The sequence below is a fragment of the Ambystoma mexicanum genome, chromosome 1q (assembly GCF_040938575.1).
Source record: "Ambystoma mexicanum isolate Mex_15411 chromosome 1q, UKY_AmexF1_1, whole genome shotgun sequence".
NCBI classification, from domain to species: domain Eukaryota; kingdom Metazoa; phylum Chordata; class Amphibia; order Caudata; family Ambystomatidae; genus Ambystoma; species Ambystoma mexicanum.
Genome location: NC_090922.1, coordinates 546,697,137 through 546,722,440, shown reverse-complemented (window position 1 = coordinate 546,722,440; position 25,304 = coordinate 546,697,137). Strand labels below are relative to the sequence as shown.

At 51.0% G+C, this 25,304-nt stretch overlaps 1 pseudogene; it reads left to right on the top strand.

The window, feature by feature from the left end:
• The first annotated feature begins 21,447 nt into the window (after positions 1-21,447).
• Positions 21,448-21,588, top strand: LOC138565465 (small nucleolar RNA SNORA49; annotated as a pseudogene).
• Positions 21,589-25,304: the final 3,716 nt, after the last annotated feature.

Here is a 25,304-nt window from a genome sequence, read left to right as displayed (position 1 = left end):
TACTCTGCCGAAAGGGTGCAGGCTGTCGCGCCCGTTTGAAGATTCGTGTCAATTCTATGAACGACACCCTTTCCAGTCCGTGTTTTTCGGGGAATGTATTTCAACCTTCCACTAATAACAACAACACGGCTAACCACTGTCCATGCACAAACTTATGGAATAAAGCTTTTGTTCAACTGTGAGTTCACACAGTTTTTCGAATTGTCCTGAAGACGGGTTCAGCACATGTCTCATGACAGACTAAGCCAGCTAGAGAGTGTCTGTTCTCAAATTACACCCGCTGATACCCAGAAACACATTCCTCTGTGTCGACAGAGTCAAGGACTAATAAAATAGCAATTGTGGATATATGCAATGTCAATATCACACTTATACTAACCTCACTCAACTGTTCAAATATGTCAATTACAGTTGCTGCTCTCTTGGTTAGGAAAACGGTGTTTTTCATTAATTGTTTTTATGTTTTGTGTAAACGAAAAGCATTATTGTTTTTTTAACATGTCAGTCTCTTCTATAGACTAATTAAAATATGTTGATCTCTATCCCTCTCTCTTGTTCTATTTGGATCCAATGACCAATATGACTGCTAACACTTAGCGCAACCAAGCACATCTAGCATGTGTATGGGCGGGTAGCTGTACTCAGTGGCATTCCTGTTGATAGATTGTTTGCACATGGCCCTCAGCCACACAGCCCCCTAAAAAAGAGGACTTTTCTAGCTCAAAACCCTTGACCTACACAGCTACCTGGCATGCAAGGACCAGTTGAAAAAACCCTGTAGAGTATGTTTATAAGAGATACTACTCTCAGCACCCAATCCGCAGCTGGGATAGGTTTTTGGGGAAGGGCCCAGTTGATGACGCAATGTTACAACAAAACTGGAGAGCACAGTAAAGTTGAGATGTACTGGAGAATCGTGATTGACTTGTATGATCCCTGTTGGGTTTTGCTATAAAGTTCTAACTTGTGGTTGGCTGAGTCCTCTGTTTATTCTGGGGAAGGGTGTTGGGCCATGTGAGTCAGATGGACCCCCAGACGACCTCTGGCATACCTGGGGAACCATCCCAACACTTTCAGTACACATGCCACGGACCTGGCCACTGTCTTGATCAAAAAATGAACACCCATGAGCATGTGGACAAGTAGACATTTTGTCTGTCAGTAAAGGGCAGCCTTTGGACGTGCAGCGCAATGCTTTGTGAGCAACTGCAAGGTTGGCACATAATGAGTATTCCTTCTGAGTCTGTCCAGTCCGAGTCGAGTGCAATAATTGTATTTGTCTGTCTTTGCCACAAGCCAAGGGTACCATAGAGTATTTGAGGGAAGCAATGAATGTGTTTGGTTAGTTTGTGTTTCTGCTTGAATTTGTGAAGGTCTGTCCAGGATCATCTGAGACTGGGTGTGTTTCTCCTTCTACCTATGGTTATTCAACCGCAATGACAGCACACAAACACTATTCCTGTTAGTACTTTTGCATTAGTTCCCTTTGGGTTTTCAATGGTTAGCAATTTAAAATGTAAACAAATAAATTCACATCACATCAGTGAATAATTTAATATCTTTTCCTTATAGACCTGCTTTTGTTATTTCTATTTACTACCGTAGAAATGGTTCTGTGGAGTTGATCACTGTCGAAGACCTTGGTCACATCAGGCCCAGTGAACAACATAATGCATTGCTTCTTGCAATATTTTACGCTATCCATCCTCACACATTTGCCAGACCGCAAGATACTAGCAAGGTAGGTGAGACATGTTCAGAGACTGGGGGGATGATAATATACGCTGAGTTAGAGGTGCATGCTCACCTTTGAGGTAGGGGAAGCTGTGTTGGGTGAGTAGAGGGCTGCTCTCTGTGTTAACGGTTGCTGTAGAGTTTAAAACACAGTCCCAAGCAACTATTAAGTGGAATAGACGGAGACAGAGGCAGTAGTAGAAACACAGGATTCCAGTCCAAGCATCCGGACTATATCACTCTATCAGATAGCTGTGTGGTCTCTCCCACTGCTACGATCATCCCTCCTATTTTACCTTTGTCTATTCAGTGACAAGTATTGAATGTGTCGAAGTATTCTTGAGCCAGTTCCCTTTTTGATAATCCTCAGCAGGACCGTTCAGTGCCTTCTAGAGAATGCAATGTTGCCAAAATACTCACTCAGCACGCCTACTCTACCTTGCATACTGTGGGTCTATCATCAGAAGACCTGACATGGAATAGCCAGCACATTAGCCTGTAAAGTACAAGGTGTAGTGATAGAACTTGTATGTCTATGTATCAGGTTTGAGGTCGCTCTGAAAAAAGGCAGCTTTCTTCCCGCTTCAGAGTGGCCTCAAAATGGCCACAAACAGACATTTGTCTCTCTCATTAGGAGGTTCTACCACCTAGCCACCCCACCATAAGCGTCCCCCATCTCTTTCCTTTATCTTCGTCCTCCTTATATACAGTCCTGAATTTTTCACATCTACCCACTTTTTGCCCTACTCTGCGCACCTTCTTCGAATCTTCAACCTGTCTGCTCACACGCTCTCCTTTCTATGGCCTAGCCCGCTCGGGCCTAGCCGCTCCTCACACCCTGTGCTCTTCTAAATCATGCAATCACAGCCACAGCTCTAAAGAGGAAAGTTAGGGAGCAAAAGGACACAGACAGAAAATCACAAAGGGGAGAAGGAGACTCTTGCTTCTGTGCACTGTGCACAGGGAAATTAGCTTTTCAGGCCAATACCAACAGTTTCGGTCCGGACTGCCAACTAAGCCTTCTTATATGTGTGCAGATCGCAGCATCACTTTGGGGGAGCATGATGATGGCAACATTTTATTCCAGCTTGTTGAGGCCAGCGTCCTCCCTCTCTTTGGCAACAATATAATTTGTTAATAGGAGCATCTGCATTGACCAGCACTGGGGCCAGATCATAAACATACACAGGAGCAAGACTAAAACATTTTTAAAATATGCTATCATACATTTCTGGACTTTTGACAATAACATAATTATGTATTTTTCCTTGATTTGACAGAAGGTCGTCTTCGAACTAACAGAGCAGTGATATTAAGATGTTCCAACCACTAGCTATTTAAAACATGTTAAAAAATGCACAATTCCTTCATAAACAAAAACAAGCGGAAACAGTAGGCGCTCGGCGTGTAATAGTGCACCAGGTGGGAATCACAGATCTGTGTCAGAGTTGAGTTACCAACTCATGTCCTGGGAATGGGATGGACCACCTCCTTTCTTCATTGGTAGCTGAAGAGCAGGATTATCAAAAGGAGGTGAACAACGCCATTTCCTGTGGGACCTGTCTTTGCCTTTCAAATACGATGTGTTCTCACTTTAATGAAGAATTAGCGATTTCTTAGTTCTGTCGAGAATAATCCAAGCACTGTGTACCCCCACATTTTACATTGAGTGTAAATTAGAACACAGCGTCTGGAGATGTTGCGAGAGGTAGGGGAGGTGTCTTAGCCCACCCCCTGCATATCCATGTGCTTCTCATTCCCCCATTTCCAATTTGTCACCATGACTTGACCCACTGATTTCCTGCGCTCATCCTCGCCCACACTATCCCCAGCAGTCAGCAGTCCTTGCACTATGTCACCCTCAGTCATGATTAACATCTACACTATAAGACATTCGTGCTGATTGATGATTTTAGAAAATTTCGTTTCGTATTTGAGAAGAAAACATGTTTTACATAATTTCACAACAACAATGTTATCATGTACTGTGACTACACACCCAACGCATGTTTTGATATTTTGGATGTATGGTTCTGAATGAGGCCCCAAACTCTCAATATGGATTTCACCTAACAAAAAATGCAACATGCATTGGCGAAGTAGAGCCAATGATAAGCTTACTACCATGGTTGAATACATAGACACTGAGTCACTTTGTTGGGATACTGTGGGCACTTCATTGGCATGACTCACTGATCTCATGCCAAGTCAACCTTTTATTAGTTTTGGCTAAAGTGCCACCTCTATGCTGAAAATGTTGCATTAGAGTATAGCAAGGGAGAAATATCATATGAGGTGGTACACAAAGCGTGTACGTGCTGTTTGGTTATTGTCACAGTGCTGTTTTACCAATGACGCAACACTGTCAGGCCAATTCATGGAATTTATGTGCGCTGAAAATTTCTGCGTAAGCCTCCGAAAACGTGCGATTCGCAGTGAAAGTCCGAAAATCGCAGTGCAAGTGCGAATATCGCAGGGAAACCAGCGCACATCGATTCATAGAAGTTCGTGCGCGAGTAAAATCTGGGATGTGCGCTGAAAAAGTGCGCATCGCACAGGTCATCGAACGGCATGCGCTAAGGCCACAGCGAAAGCGCACATAGCGCGGCGCACATAACAAAAGTAGGCGTAACACGGGGCGTAACACTCGGAATGGGGAACAACACGTGAAAATGTGGGCGTCACGGGGGAAGTACAGGAGGCAAGTGCGCGGAACGCCCACACGCTCGCCTACAACACGTATTCATGGAATCGAATAGGGCAAACCAGCGCACGGGCAAAGACGCGCACAGACCCAAATCCGTCCGCCACACAAAGGCAGGTGGTAGCGTCCCTGCGCAGGAAAAAAATGTGCGCCAAAATGTGCGCTAACAAAAGCACGTATATACAGCTCTGATGAATGTCCCATACTGTGGCCCCCTAGGACGTGCAAAAGGGTACGCGACAAACACGGACACCCGCTGTGTGAAAAATAGCGTGTGCGTGTATTTCGGGGGTGCACGGGAAGTTCGACACGCGATTGGCCCTGGGGGACCGGGGTACGTGTATTTCAGGGGTTCGCGTGAAGTATCACACGCGATAGGCCTTGGGCGAGCGGGGTACGTGTAAATCTGTGCTTCGGGGGAAGTTTCACACGCGATTGGGACTGGGTGAGCGGGGTACGTGTATTTCAGGGGTGCGTGGAAGTTCTACACGCGATTGGCCTGGGTACGTGTATTGAAGGGGTGCGCGGGGAGTTTAACATGCGATTGGCCTGGGTACGTGTATTTCAGGGGTGCGCGGGAAGTTTCACACGCGATTGGCCCTGGGCGAGCGGGGTACGTGTATTACTGGGGTGCGCGTGAAGTTTCACACGCGAGTGGGCCTGGGTGACCGGGGTACGTGTATTACTGGGGTGCACAGGAAGTCCTACACGCTCGCCTACAACACGTATTCATGCAATCGAACGGGGCTAAGGCATGCGCCAAAAAAGACGCGCCAATCTGGAAACACGTACGCCAGCAGGAAGCAGGCGTATCTCGACCCGCGCAGCATAAAAGTGCGCGCAAACAACAAACAAGCTCAGACGCCACGATGAATATAACGTTCCTAGCAGCAGTGGCCGTGGGATACCGCAGGAGGAGGAGGATAGTCCGGGCCAGAATTTTTACACCCAGAACCAGCCTTTTTGGGATGCCTGATGACCAGGTGTATGGGAGGCACAGGTTTCCACCTCACATAATACTCGACCTGGTCAGTGAGTGGGAGGATGGCCTCACATCACCCACCCTGTGCTCCCAAGCACTCAGCCCCCTGGAGAAGGTCCTTAATGTACTGCACTTCTTGGCCACTGGATCATTTCAGCGGACAAGTGCCATAGTGGGGGGGTGTCACAGGCCACGCAATCACGCTGCCTACACCAGGTCTTGGCCATCATCACTGCACGCCCATCAGTCCGCAGGCACATATACCTGCCCAGAACACCTGCAGAAAGGCAGGCTGCCGCCGAGGATTTCTATGGGATAGCACAATTCCCCAAAGTGCTAGGTGCCATTGATTGCACCCATGTGGCTCTACGTCCCCCCAGGGCATCTGAGCACATCTATAGAAACCGCAAGCACTGGCATTCCATCAACGTCCAGGTAGTATGTGATGCCAAGGGAATCATCACCTCAGTATATGCCAACTATCCAGGCTCCACCCACGACAGTTTCATTTACAGAATGTCAACCCTAAACCGGGACCTAGAAGCTGGGCGGCATGGCCATACATGGCTGCTTGGTGAGTATAAATGCCACTGCACATGCATGCATGTCAGATACTGAGTAATGTCACAACCCCACTAATGATACCCATCACCACCTCACCAGGGGACAGTGCCTACCCTCTGAGCACCCACATGATGACGCCAATTCGGAACCCCACCACGCCACCCGAGGTAAGATACAACACAGCCCACATTGCAACCCGGGGCATAGTGGAGCACACATTCGGAGTGCTCAAGTCACGCTTTCGCTCCCTTGACCGTTCGGGCGGGCAGCTGTTATACGCTCCCCCAGTAGTGTGCAGGATCATAGTGGCAGCATGTGTCCTGCACAACATTGCAACACGCCGGGGCCTGGCCGTGGACATGGTGGTGCCCCCACATCCCCAACCACATGCACGCCCGCTGCGCATGGGAGGGGAAAGGGCACGGGGTGAGGCAGCCCGTACGCAGCTGGTGGCTAATTACTTCACCTAAAATCACACCCTGTGGAGTGCACACAGCCCTGGCACATACCAGCTGACAATCAATGATGATGAGTCAAGTGACAGTCAACTGTCACAACCATACCAGCCTGAGATTGTTCACCTGGAAGTGTTCCATTGTGTGCATCCCTACCTACACACATACCACCATGCTGTGTCATCAAAAGACACACTTCTATGCTGCTAAAATCATTACCCCCTTGCAAGATACAACATGACAACAGTGCCATGTCACCCAACCCCTCCCCAGCACCGCCACCCAACACACCATGGCATGTCATGCTATGTGAGAGCAAACAAAGTAATCCCCAAAACATGACACAAGTGTCACAAAGTACAGTGTCCCTAATGGAAACTGGCCACACACAATATGCTCCCATTAATGTAGAACTAACAACACACATGACCAAATACTTACCACAATACAATGCAGCTACCGAACCCCAAACATAGCATAAACATGACAGTACCAAGTTAAAGGATACGTAGTCTTACAACCTGATTATGCCAGCACATGACCACTACCAACTGTACAGTGTTGGTGCCACACAAATCTGTAAGTGCACTGCTTAAAACATGAACTCCATCTCCAAAGTAGACGGCCTTGTGAAGACATGAGGAATGAACCTGCAAATTAGGATGCATAAGCACACATCAATACAACATGCTGTGTACAATACAACAACAATATGCACTAGGAATGTATACACAGTATTGACTACAGACTGCCCACACATGTCATGGGAGTCCAATGTCACTGTCACTTAGGCACAACCTTTGCAAGCCCATGGAAACGGGAAGCAGGAGGGGTGTGTGTCTCACAAACCCAAGCATCTAACCCAAACTCAGGACAAGCCTGCATGTGCCCAGCCGGAACACAGTGGATGCCCACGGGAGCCACACAGGGCAACACACTGTAACAAAAAATCAAAAATCAAAAATCAAAAATGGCCATGTGGGGACCAGGGGGGTGGGGGAGGCCACCCAGGAGGTCTGAGGACAGGGTGCACACCAACAGCCACCTGTGTGGATGTTGGGAAAGAAAAACACCTTCATAGGCTCATGGCCTGCACAGCTACACTATCGTGGGAGATTCAGATTCGCTGTGGTCGCTCTCCTCACCCTGTGCTGCTGCCGCCACAGGAGGTGGTGGTGCTATGGGAGGCAGCCCACACAAAGCCCTAGTCTGGTCCCCCATGGCAGCAAGCATGCGGGTGTGGAAGGTCTCGTTCTGGAGGATTATAGTGCAGAGATCCCCATGCACCACCTGATGTGATGCCCGGACCTCCTCCCGAGTTGCCTGCATCTCAGCTGAGAGCGTACGTGTGAGCCGCTCCAGCTGCTGTTCTGTCCTCGTGTTAGTGGAAGCCTCAAGGTCAACAAGAGTCTGCCTGAGGTGATGGATTTCTACCCTCAGGGCTTCCCTGTGGCCCCAGGACTCCATAGAAATGGCTTCCCGCAGAGTGTCCAGGGCCGCCCGTCTGTCCCTGTTGGAGGCCAACATGTCCTCCCTGAGTGATTGGCAAATGGAGTCTGTTGCCTGCTGTAGTTGCTCCATCTGCCTTTCTGGGGGGACAATGGAAGTGGCCACCCTCTCCATTGCTTGAGCCATCATCTCAGATGATGCTGTCTGTTGGTTTGCCATACCGTATATGGATTGCTCCCATGCGGTATTGCCTGGTTGTGTACGGCCACCGCGTTGGCGGGCACCACACCTGTCTGGGGCAAGGCGAACTGCGCCTTGCTGTGTCGGCACTGCCTGAGGCTGCAGGACTGCATTTCCCCTCTGATCTGCTGGCCCAGGAACAGGATCAGATGTTGCGGAGTGTGGCCCTGCATCCGTAGCCACCAAAGGCGGACCTACCAACACTGACATCCCCATAGTGGGCTCTACCCCTGGTGCAGGTGGGTAGGACAGAACAGAATCCCTTCCAGAAACACTTACCTGCGACGGCACATAGGTCTCATCATCCGAATCAACACCTGAATAGAGGTCTGGGGAGGTGCACCCAGAGACACCCCTGGAGAGAATGGTCTGCAGCAAGAGAGGGTTCTCCCCCACCACCACACCACGTCCCCCACTGGTGCCCGGTCGTGCCTGAGATTCCTCCTGGGTCTGCACCATCTCCTCAGCCTCAACAGCATCAAGTGCGTCATCCCCAGCAAAAACATGAAAGACAAAAAATGGAAACAGGCATTAGCACCATGGCACACAATTAGGCCTGACAAGCTACAGAACCAGTACTTGATTGACACATGTCCCACATGACTATAACCCTCCCATGCATGCACTGTCACTGAGTTTGAAGGGGAGGCAAATGGCAGACACTGATGACACCAAGATGGAAGAGCAATACATGAGCTGCATGCTGGCTAGCAGTGCCATCACACATTGGCCTGTGAGTGGCATGTCCAATCCACATACATGACACATGCCATCACATAGATGGCATGTACCATAGGCATGTCACATATGTGACAATAGGGCTAAGAAATGTTTAGTAAAAGTGGCGGAATTGAAACAATCACCCTTAATGAACACTTAAAAATACGGAACAATGTTGTTGCAAGATGCCACTTCAAGGGCAACTGGCGAGATGTAGCACAAAATGTCTACTGTGGGCAGAAGGGATACTGTAATACCCAAATCCAGGAGCGCAGAATGTTTTGGATGAAGCACATGGGTGACCCAAACCACTCAGGCACACACACCCTCACCAGGCACTCAATCAGAACCCCTCACACACACAACATACACATGGATCACACACACACACATGCATGTGCACTCACCGGACAATGCCTCGTAATCTGGCAGTTCTCCCACACCTTGGATCTGTTCCTCTGTGACGTAGGTCCCAGCAACATACTCATGTAGAGTGAGTTCAATGTCCTCTGCTGAAGACCCACCTCCAGTCACCAGAGTAGCGGCATGACATGAGGCCAGCTTTTTCTTTGGCCTGCGTTTAAGGTCATTCCAGTGCTTGTAGCAATCATTAGCTGTGCGCCTCACAATTCCAAGGGCACTTATGATGTCCGCGACGGTCTGCCAGTGTGCCTGACGTTGAGCAGGTGTGGTCTTGCACCCTGCAGTTATCAACATTTCGCGGTCATTTGCGGACACATACTGCACAAGTGCATCACGTTCGGCATCAGTGAAGCTAGGCTTCCTTGGCGTGCCGGACTGTGTAGCCGTGTCTGGGGCATCAGCCTGTACTGGACGAGCACTCTTCCTCTTTCTTTTTGAAGGTGGTGGGGATCCTGAGTGGCCTACGCCGCTCTGGCCACTAGGGGCAGGAGCACCGGTGGACTGGGTAGTTGGAGTGTGGGAATGCACACTGACCATGGGACTTGGTGCAGGCATTGGCTGAAGTGTGATGTAGTCAGGGGGAACGTTAGTAAGATGGACTCGGACCAACACTGTCCTGGCTGGGAGAGTCAGAGCTGGGGTGGATGGAGCTGCAGCTGCCCCTGCAGCCTCCCCACCCTGCCTACTCGGGGCAGCAGATGACATAGCTGCCCCTGATCCACGTGGCCTGGTGACACCAACTTGCACCGCCACACGTGGCCTAGACTTGCCGACCTGGAAGTCAGCCTGGGAGTCACCCTGTGCCAGGTCAGGTGCCACAATGGGCCGGTCCAACAAGGGCTGAGCAGGGATGGTGTCAGCCACGTTTCCCTCAACCATGGGGGGGGGCATGGGTGTCCCTGACTGGTCCTCCACACATGGGGGGATAGGGGTACCCTGCAAATCCTGGCCACGTCTCCTACCGCACCCACCACGCCCACCTCTTGAGGCTCAGCCACCTTTGCCACCCTTACCGCTTGGTCGCCTCCCAACCATGGCACTGGTGTTGTTGTGCGTATGGGAGTTGCAGTAAACTATTGTCCTGGGCAATTGGGGGTTAAAGGGGTAGGGTACTAGATGGAATTTGTACCCTGGTGCACTAGCAAGGCTGCATGTGACCCCTGTGGAAAGATGACAGGTCACGCAACGCACAGGCACCCCCAAAAACAGAAAATAACGTGCACGCAACCCCTCGTAGACCACGTGCGTGGAAAAATGAACCTGCACTATGCTGTGGCACCCAGAAACACAAAAATGAACGTACGTGTGTTCCACGCAGCCTACAATGACCTCTAAAGGGGTACGCGACACACGGGGCAAGCACAGTGGGTAAATACGTGCGCGACTCACCATCTGCCTGGAAAAAGAGCGTGAAAAATACGCACCCCCGCCAAAAGAACAATTGTACGCTGTCTGAGGAGACAGGACAAAAGAAGAAGTGAACGCTGTTTGAGGAAACAGGCCCAACAGAAAATCAGAAAAAAGCTGTCAGAGGTAACAGGGAGTACGAACTAGAAACGCTGTGAAGTAAATCGCGTGTGAACCGACAAGAAGTACAGAATTCACCCACTCGCTCTCCACGAAAAGCACGTACAAGGAAATGGCATCATACACGTACCTTTTAAACCAGCCCACACGTCCAACGTCACTTCCGCGTGTACGCGCTAAGGGCCTATCCTCCAATTACATGAGCTGACACTCGGACATGCAGTTTTTGGAAGTGTAACATGCACCCCCGTGTTCAGGGAAACTCCCGCGTGCGCACGTCACAGACGCGCTTACGTGCTAAGGGCCTTTGATCCAATGAAATTGCGGACGTGTGCTGACGCGCTTACGCGCTAAGGGCCTTTCCTCGAATTACACACAGACGTGCTGGATTTTCACGTGCCAAATCACTCCATATCAAGCTGGCCACGCGTAAGCACACGGAAGACCACGCTCCTGCCCAGAAGGCCGAATTACTGCCCCCCAGAGCCCCGAGTATGCTCCCACCTGCCATCTGCTGCTGCCTGCCTGCCTGCTGCCCACGTGCCCTGCTATTTTCTGCCTGCACATCAGCCAGCGGTGCAGTTGCTGTGACCACCCCTGCTGGAACCGAAGACTCCCGACTGGGATTCCATCGCTCCACAGCCCAGCCCCAGGACCCAGTTGCCCACCCACTCCTGCCTCTGGGGTTGCCATGTCGGGCACAATACCATCTGGCACCACTGGCAACCCCCAGCCAGAGAGGCAGAGGGCCACCAGCTTCACTGCCACCGAAGTTGGTTTCCTGGTGGAGCAAGTCCTGGGGCAGTATGATGCCCTCTTCGGACGTTTGCTCGCCGACAAGGAAGGACGGACCAGGATCTGGACGAACATCGTGACTGCCATCAACGCGGAGGGGGTGGCAGCCCGCCGATTCCGTCATGTCAAGAAGCGCTGGGAGGACTTCAGGTCCAGGACCCTCAAGAAGGCCCTGTCGGAAGATCAAATGAGGGTCCTGGAACGCATATCCCCAGCGCTCCACGTCCAGGTCCTTGAGAGGCAGACCCATCTGGAGTCGAGCGGTAAGTGTACATGCATACTGATTGTAAGCTGTGCGTGTGGTGGTGTGCCAGTAGTGTGCAGGTTGCACATGTGGTTTTGTAGAGCCAGGTATGGATGTGTGTGTACAGGGCCGTGAGGCTAACACATGCGAGGCCTCTCATGTGTGACACATGGATGGTGCATGTGTGTGTAAGCTAGCATGCCAAATGCAGATGTGTGAGCACACATGTTTGAATGACTGTGTATGTAAGTAGGCATGGTCGTGGTGTCACACATGGATGTCGGTTCCAGCTGCATGTATCTGCACCGTGTACACGTGCATGTGTGTGTATTTGACAAGGGTGCAACAGTGATGCAACATGGATGCTTGGGACACTGATATGAACAAGACTGATTGCCAGATGTGACATGGATGCCGATCTCATCACTGCGACAGTTGGTGGAGGTCTACACATGCATGTAAGTGTGGTGGCGTGTGTGCATGTCTAGTGCACTCCCTGTGTCTCATGTGATGTCTGGCTCACCTTTGCCTGCTCATGCTGTTGTATGTGTATGGATGGTGCTGGCTGTTGCGATACGGATGTGGAATAGCTCATGTGTGTGAGTTGAAATTACATGTGTGTTGGGGATTGTGATGCCATGTCTGAAGTTTGACAATGACACTCGTGTGCAACTGTCATGTGTGTATGAGTCCATTGTACAGTGCCCTGATGCCTATCTCCTATCTCTCCCTGTCTGCAGCGTCAACTGATGAAGAGGGCGGAGAGGGTGCTGTGGAGCACAGCGGCGGGGATCGCACCGCCAGCCGGAGACGCAAGGCCCGGCTCCCCTTCCAGGTTGTGATCTCGTCGGGGAGTGAGGAGTCCGGTGCTGCGTCCCAGGTTGCAGCCGCCGAGGGGGGGGTCCAAGAGGCGGAGGTCGGAGTTGGACTCCTCGGCAGCAGAAGGGGCAGCTGAGACCCCACAGGGCCCGACGGAGGAAGTTGGCGCAGAGTCATCCAGGTTGGTGGGGGGTTTGGTGGAGGAGGAGGCCGTGCAAGGGACAGAGACGGGGTCTGGAGGTGGGGATTCCACTGGTGCTAGTGGTGCAGTGCAGGGGCAGGGACAGGAGGCATCACAGGACGCCGCGGAGGTGCCTGTGTGTAATCCTGTCCCCGATCCTGTGACTGCATCATCCTGCACCAGCAGGGATGCCTACGTCCAGACCCGTTTTCAGGCAGGGGATGAGCTTACGACAACTGGCCTTCCTCTGCCTGCGGACGTGGCAATCCGGGACCGGGTTGAGCCTGTCCTGGGTGGTGTGGCGTTGCATCAACAGGCCATGCGAGGTGACCTGCAGTCTTTTCATGAGGAGACTGCACGTCATCTCGAATGGCTCATTGACCACGTCAGCCTACTGGTACAGGTCAGCCAGGCCGGATTCCTCCGTTTACTGGAACTTGTTTCGACCCCCTCCTCACCTGAACCCCCTATGCGCCAGACGTCCTCCGTGCCATCTTCCCACCCATGTATCACCTGGGTGCCCCGTGGAGCTGCCTCTGACCGTGCGGCCAGGCTGGTGAAGGAAAGATCCCTGCCACAGTCGGGAGTCGGATGTCCAGCAGGGGTGGCCACCTCAACAACTGCACCCCAGCCGGACGAGGATGTGCAGGCAGCAGGAGCCAGGGCACGGGCACAGGCACAGTAGCATCAGCGGCAACAAGGTGGGAGCCATGATGGCTCGGGGCCTTCGACATCGGAGGGGCAGGCATCGGCCGAAGGGCAGGAGGACCCAGGACGGGAAGTGTCTTCCGTGTGGCAGCGGTTGGGCCACGCCATAGATGCGGAGCGGCAGTGGGCGGAAGAGGCACGGCTCACGCTGGTCAGGGTGAAGAACTCCATGCGGAGGGCCCTGAGGCGAGCCGAGTGCCTCCAGGCAACTCGCAGGGAGTTGGAGGAGAACATATCGTCGTCCCTGCGAACCCTCGGGCCATGGAAGAGGACCACCTCCAGGACATTGAGCACGAGTTCGATGATGCCCTGGCCCGGAACATCCAGAAGTTAGCCGTCGGACTAGCCTGCTGCCCTTGTAAATAGTTCTTTAGTGTTAAGTTTCCTTTCATTTTTTCTTTATTTTGGTTGCGCTTGGACAATGCACCACGTTTCTGTATATATTTTTTTAGTAGGTAGTATTTTTGATAGGTTTCATTTCTTCAGTTGGGCTCATGGACCCTGGATTGTTGTATATAGTTCACCATTGGATTCCTCTTTCTTTTTTTAAAATTTCACCATGGAGCAATGGTTTTCACTTTGTTTTTTCCCTTGGATTTGCTTTGTTGGATTGTGACTTTGGACACCATTGCTTTTGGATTATGATTTCTTGTTTTTCATTTTTTCACGGACATCCAGCTATTCTTTTTTTATTCCCATTGTTGTTTGTTTGATTTTAATTACATTCATGTTGTGTTTAATACATTTTTTTCTTCATACTTCGATGTGTGGTATTATCTCATTGGTTTCATGCAGGTCAAGATATGGGTTTTCACATTCACTTGCAACCATTGTGTGTGTGTGACGGATATGTGTTCATTTACATACTTGCCATTGGGGTTGTATCATGTAATTGCCTTTTATATGTGGGTGAATGCAATACTTGTTTGGGTCTTTGTGCTGGGTAGGCTGGCCATAAGGGCCATGATTGAGGATCGGCATGAGCTGGGGGCAGGGGGACATGAGTGGGGGCCTGCTGGCAGGTGCCCCTGACTGCTGGGGGGTTGGGGTGCTGGGAGACATGTGTGGGGGCCTGCTGGCAGGTGCCCTGCACTGCTGGGGGGTGGGGGTGCTGGGAGACATGTGTGGGGGCCTGCTGGCAGGTGCCCCTGACTGCTGGGGGGTGGGGGTGCTGAGAGACATGTGTGGTGGCCTGCTGGCAGGTGCCCCTGACTTCTGGGGGGTGGGGGTGCTGGGAGACATGTGTTGGTGATCATATTGCAACATGACATGTGGCTTGGCTGGGGGGCATGCCAATGGTGGATGGGCTGCCTGTGGGACATGACCAGGGGTGCACGGTAGTCCCCTGTGGTGTGGGCTGCCTGCAGGGGCCGTGGAGGGGGTAGAGGGGACACCTGGGAGGACCCAAACTGCCAATTCAGGTGTAAAACTTCCTGCGCACCCCTGAAATGCACGTTCCCAGGCCAATCGCGTGTGAAACTTCCCGCACCCCCCTGGAATACACGTACCCAGGCCATTTGCATGTAAAACTTCCCGCGCACCCCTGAAATACACGTACCCAGGCCATTCGCGTGTATGACTTCCCGCGCACCCCTGAAATACACGTACCCAGGCCATTTGCGTGTATGACTTCCCGCGCACCCCTGAAATACACGTACCCAGGCCAATCGCGTGTGAAACTTCCCGCGCACCCTTGGAATACACGTACCCAGGCCATTCACGTGTAAAACTTCCCGCGCACCCCTGAAATACACGTACCCAGGCCATTTGCGTGTATGACTTCCCACGCACCCCTGAAAAACACGTACCCAGGCCAATCGTGTGTGAAACTTCCCGCGCACCCCTGGAATACACATATCCAGGCCATTTGCGTGTAAAACTTCCCGCGCACCCCTGAAATACACGTATCCAGGCCAATCGCGTGTGAAACTTACCACGCACCCCTGGAATACACAAACCCAGGCCATTCGCGTGTAAAACTTCCCGCGCACCCCTGAAATACATGTCCCCAGGCCTATCGCGTGTGAAACTTGCCGCGCACCCCTGAAATACACGTACCCAGGCCATTTGCGTGTATGACTTCCCGCGCACCCCTGAAATACACGTACCCAGGCCAATCGCATGTGAAACTTCCCGCGCACCCTTGGAATACACGTACCCAGGCCATTCACGTGTAAAACTTCCCGCGCACCCCTGAAATACACGTACCCAGGCCATTTGCGTGTATGACTTCCCGCGCACCCCTGAAAAACACGTACCCAGGCCAATCGTGTGTGAAACTTCCCGCGCACCCCTGGAATACACATATCCAGGCCATTCGCATGTAAAACTTCCCGCGCACCCCTGAAATACACGTATCCAGGCCATTCACGTGTATGACTTCCCGTGCACCCATGAAATACACGTACCCAGGCCAATCGCGTGTGAAACTTACCACGCACCCCTGGAATACACAAACCCAGGCCATTCGCGTGTAAAACTTCCCGCGCACCCCTGAAATACATGTCCCCAGGCCTATCGCGTGTGAAACTTCCCGCGCACCCCTGAAATACACATACCCAGGCCATTCACGTGTATAACTTCCCGCGCACCCCTGAAATACACGTACCCAGGCCAATCGCGTGTGAAACTTCCCGCGCACCCCTGGAATACACGTACCCAGGCCATTCGCATGTAAAACTTCCCGCGCTCCCCTGAAATACACGTACACAGGCCAATCGCGTGTGAGACTTCCCGCGCACCCCAGGAAAACAGTGCCCCACTCACACAGTGCCCTTTCGCGTGTGAAACTTCCCGCGCACCACTGGAATACACGTACCCAGGCCAATCGCGTGTTAAACTTCCCGCGCACCCCTGAAATACACGTACCCAGGCCAATCGCGTGTAAAAATTCACGCGGACAACAGTTATACATGTACCCCACTCGCACAGGCCCTTTCGCATGTGGAAGTTACTCTGAAACCCGTAATACACGTTCCCCGCTTGGCGTTTGCTGTTTGGCCTTCCGGTAAACTGGTCCAGGGTTGGCGCAGCCCTTTGCGCTGGATTGGGGATTTTGATGGCTTTTCCTTGCGTGAGGGCGTTCTTGGGGGCGTAACTGGCGCTGCTGCAGGGTCGCTGCGCCACTCTGCGCCACGGCTGCTTTTGGAGGCTAAAATCCATGAATGCGCTGTGCGCGGAAATCGATTTTAGCGCACGCGGCTGGCACAGACATTTGCACGGGAACACTGTGCGCCAGCCGCGTGCGCCACTTTTGTGCGAATTTCTATGAATTACCCCCTGTGTATTCATGCTGGGTCCGAGGGCATCTTCGTGACCAGCTTCCATGGGGACTCACGCGGCATCCTCCGATGTGGTGACCCGGTCAATGGTACTGCCATCTTTTGGCTACTGTGACTGTGCACAAGGACTGCAGCCCGCGTTGGCGCATGCGCAGTGTGCACTGCTTGATATGTTGCCTATGGCAACACGTCCGCCAATGTCAGGCCTCGATTGGCATAAACATTATACAGGCAGTCCTTACAACAAGTCGCAACCTTTCCAGGGGTGATGTTGTTGTTCTTTGCCCTAACTTTTCAGTCTTGCTCTGACTCTTGAAGCTGTTGTTCTTTGCCCAAACTTCTGCTGGTTCAATCTTGTCTGGGCTCTACCTGCCTGTGCTGCTCCTTTCCTTAAGCCCACTCTGCCTGCCTGCCTTTCTGGTCTGGAGATTTTCTCCCTGTGTTTTCCATCTCTTCTTAATTGCCTTCAGCGTGCTTCATACTAAGCCCTCCGTTGTTCAGTCTACTTTCCTTACCTATTTTCTGTGTTCTTTTTGTCTGCTTTTTTGGACGCCCACGTCAGTGCCTTGCACTGCCTGGCACAACACTGATCCATTGGTGATCCTTCCTTGTGGTGCTGGTAGAGGGTTCCCTGTTCCTGGCTGTTGGTACACTCGCAGACTAGATGCAGGTTGTTCCTTCCCTCACTGTCCATCTGAGGACAGGAACTGACACCAGTTTTCAGACCTTACCCTGTACCGATGATGGAACAAGACACCATGTATGCAGGAATCTCGGGGGCATACCTTGACAATTATTTACCCACCCATTCACTGCCCAGGGCCATGCTAATCCTGATGGCCATTTGCACCGCTTTTTGCCCCTCTACAGCCAAAACATGTCCTCCTGAGATCGCTTTGAGCTAGCTTTATTAAGCCTTACCATCATAATGTGTGCTCAAAGTGCCTGCCAGTGTTTTCTCAAAGCATTCTTCTGAGAGTTAATGGCTTAATTGGAACTGTAAAAGCGGTACTGGTGTGAAAAAAAACAAAAGGTCAACCAGGTCTTCCTTCAGCTACTCAATATATAAGCTCTATGCCTGTCCTTCTCTGAACTCCTGGTAAAAACAAGCATTGGCAAAGCCAACATTTTAAGCTTGTGTATCAATTTTAGGCATTCACCAGGCACTGCTACTATGTGCCCAGGTACTCTCATCACTTTGCAGCTGCTAAAAATCCAGTTAATACCACTATGACAGTGCCTGCCAAAGGCCTTTCCCATGCCTTCACAAAATACAAAACTGTTGGCATTACTAATGATTGTTTAAGAATGCCTTTTTTATCTTTGTGCCCTTCCCAGCATAGGAATAGGATGAAATGGATTAGGAATGCATGTTTTCTGGGCACCTTTAATACCAGATTAATGTGTGTGTTCTCAGGTGCAAAATGTGTAACATTCCAGGTCCATTTATCATTGAAGATCTGCGTTGAGAGATCATGAAGTTATTTAAAACATTACTTTTTATTCCATTAAATGCACTCATGTTGACTGATTGTATGTAACATTTGCTTGGGGGATACTCTCTCGTTCAGTCAAATATGGGGCCACTTTGAAAACAATTCCAGGGCCAGTTTTGGCTTCCAGCAGGCCCTGGTCAGGTTGCGGGATTGTGGGTCACAAATAATGAGTTCTACCCAGGAAATGTGGCTGCAAGACAAGAGCTTGCACTGGCAGCTGAAGGGTTGGTGGAGCCAGTGCCCTCATCAAAGGTGGAGCACAGCAGAGGTCTACACGGCAGAAGCTGGATGAACAGGGAAATCGAGGGCACCCCCTGGTAAAAGCACAGGGCATTGAAGAGAAGGGGGTGGTTTACACGTGCTTTAGCCAGGTTTCTTGGGTATTTCTATATTTAATTTGATCTTTCATTTCTCTCCCCACTAGAGGGTTAGTGTTAAGAGGGATTTCTGAACTCTGACCTGGAGGAGCAGAGGTTCAGAAGGCCAACCTAGTTTCTTGGAACAGGGTAACCTCTGAACATGCCAGACCAATCAGGGTAGCTATGGCAGGCAGTCAAGACTAGGGGCCTCATCACGAGTTGGGCGGTAACGCTGGCGCTAATAGCGCTGGCGCTATCTGCCCTACCGCCATACCCACTGGCGCTATTAGCGCCGGATCACGGGTTTGGCATGTTTGGAAATCCCCATTCCCTATTGAGCCCATTTGGGAATGCTCAATGGGGATTTCCCGCCAGCGGTATGAGCGCAAATTTTCGGCAGATTTCCCCCCAGCCAGAACTGGGGAGATATCCGCCGAAGCCCTGATTTGGCAGACCCTTAAATCCGGCGGAAACAGCGGTACCGTCGGATTTAAGGGTTACCCCCAAACTCGTGATGAGGCCCTAAGTCGCAAGAGGGGTGAGGGTGACTGAAAACCTCAATGAGCACACAAAGCAAAGACACTTACAAATTACTCCAGACAGGTGGTATATTAAAAATATAGACACATTTATTACAAGGCCTTTGTAATATAGATCATAGCAAAGAATCTCAATAATACTAAGGTAAACCAACACATCTCAATCAACATGATATATATACGTGACTAGAAGGGTCTAACGGATTACGAAGCACGAAATATGTAGACCACCTAGATGGGGAGGAAAACAGGCAGTCTTTAGACCCAGTTGCACATCAAGAATACACCTAACTAGGAGGCAGTCCAAGCCCTACGAAGAGAGGAGCCTTATGCTCAATAGTACATGCACGCGTTTGTGCCAATGGACAAAATGGGGTCTCTTCAAGGGTCACTAGCAAGTCAGGAAGGTGGATAAGGTCGATGAGGAACAAGTCCCCACTATTCAAGCAGGACCTCCACTTGCGGGCAGGGGCAGGTTGAGAGTGCGGGATGGAGGCGCTATTTCGCAATAGCGGTGGAAAGGAAAGGGGCCCTTGGGGGAAACTTTGTGCGTAAAAATGGGCTCCTGTGCTAGGGGCCACCGGTTGGGGTATGAACTACTCACTGGTCCCGAGCGCAGGCAGACCCATACTTCACCAGTACAGTCCACTTCGCTGGCAGGTTTCGAATGCGACAATCAGGACGTCTTGACACCGTGTAGTTTCCGTGGTAGCAGGCTTCAGGGTCAAGGGGGTCATGAGGGCAGCGAATTTGCACAGGTCTTTGCCACAGCAAGGCAACACGGTAACCGCGTTTACTCCGGTCTGGGCGCACTCGTCTCACTTCAGACCTGGGAATGCCAACTGTACGAAATTCGATGTGAGGGTGCCGTGGACACAGAGCAAGCAGTATACCATATTTCGAGGGCTTCCTCGAAAACGCGGCAGTGACAGAGCAAATGTCCTGCGTAAGCTGGTCAGCCCACTGGTTGGCCCATGGACACTTCCGAAGAGGCTTACTAGCAGGGTTTGATGAAGGTGCCGAGAATAGTTGGTCCCACTATTCCAATGGGTAGAAGCGCCTTCGCAGACCTTTTAGGACGATCAGATGCAGAGGGGTCTTGCAGGACGACAGTGGGCTCAGGGTGCCAAACCTTCCAGCGGGTCACCAGCGGTTCCTTGACTTGGCTTCATGTTGCAGGATACTTGGCTCCTTATCCTTTGTTTGTGTGAACTCAGGAGATCGACATGGTAGTGGTGTTCTCGGCCTCCTCTTATCCAAAGTTCCTGTCGCGCCAAAACGAAGAGGACCCAATGGGAGATCTGCTCACAAACACTCACTCTATACGTGGACCAATCACGGACCACAATGGTCTCAGGCATTCAGGACACTCCAGACTCTCTGGCACCCAGGATGTGTATTGGGAACAGACATCCCAGCCCACATCCTGGAGGCACACATAAGGCATGCAGTTGCCCGCAAAGCTTTGGGGTTTCGCGGGAAAGTGCATGATCAAATAAGGACTGACCTGGGTCGGCTCGACCTGGGTAGGGTGAAGGGGCAAGATGGCTAAAGGACAGGACGAATAACCTCGTGGCATGGACATATTGAAGCCATGCCACCTATTCGTGCCAAACGCAGTAAGCGTGGATAACATGGCAAGAAAGAGTTCAAAACATGAGAAAAACGATAGCTGCCACCAGTCCTGTCTGTGACACATTTGCACAGTTCATAAAAAGTCCAGCGAGAGTTTCTAGGGCCATTTCAATGACTAGACACCCAAGGGTGAGGTAAAGTAGGTTACATTGCACTCTTGTTACATGTTGCACAAAAGCTGCAACATGAGGAAAGAACTAAGGGAAACAAAGTCTTTCTGTACTGACTGTTTTAAGGGCATGTCAGTTTGCCCATAAGAAGTGAGCGAAATCCCAGAGGAGTGCGGCTGAGGGCTACGCTTCTCTGGCAAAGGTTAGATCAGGGTGTAGAACAGCAGCAAAAAGTTTGGGGGTTAACACATGGAGGGAAAATTACATTCGATTATGAAATCTTTCCTAACAGTTAGTCAAGGCGTGAAGTGAATATTCTTAAAGGTAATAATTGGGCTAGAATTATGCTTTCATGTTGATTGGCACTCTTGCCTGCTTCCAGTAAATTGCTGGCAATGGTGTGGAGTCTGGAAAGCTTTTCAAAGAGCTGAAGCAGTTTCTCTATGTGACATAGGGCCTCCAAACTCGGGTCCGGGTCTGGGCTCCCTGAATGGGGAAATACTGGGCCATTCTGACCATGGAGGGCCCGGTATTTCCCCATTCAGGGAACCCGGACCAGGACCATCCCCTTTCCCATTCGAGCCCCCATAGGGCTCAATGGGAATGGGGAAGGAGCTAACAATGGGCCCGTTAATAACCGCCCCTTTGTTAGCTCCCTGGTCCCCTCGCGGGACCCACAAAGGACGTCTGGTCTGTCCAGATGTCCAGAACGGGTCCCATGAGGGAACCTCGTAATAAGGCGCTATGGGTTTATCGGCACCGGCACCTTTACCGGCGCTGTTAAACCCATCCCGCCAGGGTCCTAATGAGGCACATAATGTTCCTTGGCCAAGTGGGTCCCTCAGATATCATTGCTTTAAAGCATTGTTTTGCTTCATAAAAATTTAAGGAGCCAGCTAAGGCACGTCCATCTTGGGCCCAAGTGTCTTTATCCATCCACTTATTTTTCCAGTCTATGCACTTGACATTTAGTTTGAGAGGCTCAGCTCTTGCTTGTATACAATGTGGATTCTTGGACCATCTATTTGCCATGATCTTTCAGGTACTCCAGGTCTGTGAATGTGTCTTTCACTTTGCAAAATATACGCCCGGAAAGACTGCTTTGTGAAAGGGAGTTTATTGTGCTCTTACTCTTCACCTCAGACCGATTCTCTCCCCTGTCCAAGTTGGCAGTGTTGTCTGCAAATGTAAGGCAAGTTTGTACTCTTCTGGTATTTGGTGGAAATTAGTTAACTTCTGTGTTGATTTTCACAATGTCCACCAAATATGAGCAGAAAACCGATGTCACTAATAGGACGTAAGGATAGCTCAGGGGTGACATGCTCCTCTTGTGAACAAAATCTGGAACCAGTAGTGGCTGGTGATCTTTTTGTTGAAGTGGAGTATTTATTTTATTTTTTTATTTATTTATTAGACATATAGTTAATTTCAAGCTTTTGCTTATCACCCCACAATCCTTCCCAATAATCAATAACTTACAATTCTTTAATTATTAGTAGTTTTAAATAATTTCCAAATGTTACCAAGGCACAAGTCAACCCGAAATTTTCACCACAAAACAGGGCCTCCCTCCATGCTTCGGCATTGAGTCCAAATTTCGTAAACAGACGATTTTACAAATACAATGGGCCTCATTACACATTAGGCGGTAGGGATTTACCGTTACCGGTAAGGGATTACCGGTATCGGTAAATCCCCTCCCCAATTACCACCCGGACATACCGCTATTAGCGGCACCGCTAAGTACGGTGGCACTATTAGCGGCAAGTCCGTGAGCGGGCGCCCCCTCAGTCCGGAAATAGCGGCATAGCGCTAATAGCACGCCATCACGAGCCATGCGGACATGGCAATACCGGCATGTAGTAGACCCAAAAACCCCTTACCGGCAAGCCGCTAATACCGGCATCACGAACCACACGTTAAAAGAGCACAGCAGTGTTCCTACCTGCCACAGGTTGACAAAATCAGCATAGGTGGAGGCAATGGAGACTGGCAGCACAAAAGAGCACACCACACCCCTTCCCACAGCCATTCCCATACCAAGATGGATGCAATACTAGCAGCATTACATGGGCTGGAGGACATGATTGCAGTGCAGCAGCTACAACAACAGGCAGCACAGAGGAGACGCAGGAGGAGGAGGAGGAGGAGGGCAAGACAGGCGCAGCAAGCACCACCAGTGCACCTAGTGATACCACAGAGGCAGCCACCAATTCCCAGGATCAGAGCCAGTCCATTCAACCTAGCCCCTGAGCAGATACACACCCTGTACCGTCTGGACCGGGATACCATCACCACCATTGTAGACATGATATACAACGACATTGTGAGTCTCATTGACATCCGTACTGCCCTCCCCCCTCTACTGAAGGTGGTAACTGTGCTCCACTTCTTGGCCACAGGCACCTACCAGCATACGGTAGGTCAGATGCATGGCATATCACAACCAGTATTCTCACGCACACTGAACCAGGTGCTCGATGCCCTCCTGAAGCACACAAGTCAACACATATACATGCCCCGGACTGCCCAGGAGATCTCCAACACCAAAGTTGGCTTCCATTCACTGGCAGGCATCCCAAGTTGCATCGGGGCCATCGACTGTACCCATGTTGAATTGGTGGTCCCACATGCCAATGAGGTAGTGTACCGTAACAGAAAGCAATACCACTCCATCAACGTCCAAATGGTATGTGACTCCAACAAGATCATCACACATTGCTGTGCCCGATATCCCGGTTCAACCCATGATGCAATGGTCCTGCGGAACTCGACAATACCACGATACATGGAGCGACATGCTGGACAACGTTCGTGCTACTTGGTGAGTAGCAGGCCAACCACATGGCAGTGTGATGTGGATTGTGAGTGGGGGGGTAGATGCATACTCCAACTGGGCGTGATTGGGGGGGGGGAGATGCATACTCCAACTGGCCGTGATTCGGGGGGGAGATGCATACTCCAACTGGGCGTGAACTGGTGTCAGGAGAAGAATGGACATACATATTTGCATCACTGTACAGTGAGGCAGCCCACAATGGACCAGACACAAAACCACATGCTAGAAGTGAGTGCCACGACAAACATATGAATCCATTACGCCAAACAGGCCATTCCAAACAACATGCACACCGCACAACACACCATTCCCCCATTACACAAATCAGCAACATGCATGTAAAAATCACATCTGAAATGTACGCTGAACAACATCAGAAATGATCTGCGCACATGAGTGCATACAAATGGATCTCCTGTAGCCATTGTAGTGAGCCACACCTGTACCCCACCACTGAATTGCCATTGAACAGCATGGGGACATCAACTAAAGAATGGCAGTGTACTAGCAGTGTGGCACTAACGTTGCCAGGGCCAGGAAACACAAATTACTTAAACTCAGGCGGGACATGGCAATCCCTGCCGTATGCATGCATGGTGCATGTCCACTTGCATGGACCACCTCACCTTCCCACATTGCAGTTACCCTGATTGCCATGCGTGCTTGGATCAGTGGATGTCGTTGAAAATGCTATGTTTGTTTGTGTGATATGTGCAGGCTCCACTTTATGTAGACACTTACACATACCCATTGTTGCACCCATGCAGGTGATGCAGGTTATCCCCTGAAGAGGTGGCTCCTTACCCCTGTGCGGAACCCACAGAACAGGCACGAAGAGGACTACAATCATGCACACACCCGTACCCGTGTGGTGATCGAGCAGACATTCGGCCTATTGAAGGAACGCTTCCGGTGCCTCAGCAGGTCGGGCGGGGCACTCCTGTACGGGCATGAGAAGGTGGCCAAGATCACCATGGCATGTGTCATGCTGCACAATATGTGTATCAGACGGAATGTGCCAATGCCCCCTGACATTGAACTGCAACCACCATCTGAGGATGATGACGGGGATGAGGATGGAGGAGAGGGGGATGCAGGTCACGCAGGTGGCGATGCCCATGAGGGACGTGCTGTGCGGCAGCACCTGATAGACCATTGTTTCTGATGCACATGGATTAGGAGGGTGCAATTGATGTGGAGCTCAGGGCACGGGGTGTATGGAGGACATTAACACAGTGCACCCTTCAACAATAAAGCACACATACACAATAATCAATGTCCAGTCATGTGATTATCCATGCCATTACGTGTGTATTGAGCATTATGTCATTCAAACGTGCATGTACCCTCCACCCCAAACACCCTCACCCCCCTCCCCCCACAACTCCACCAAACACCCTCACCCCGCTCCCCCACAACTCCACCAAACATGGTGTGCACATCAGTGCTGCATTAGTCTCCAAGTGTCAACAGTGACAGGCTGGCCCTACTTCCCTCCTC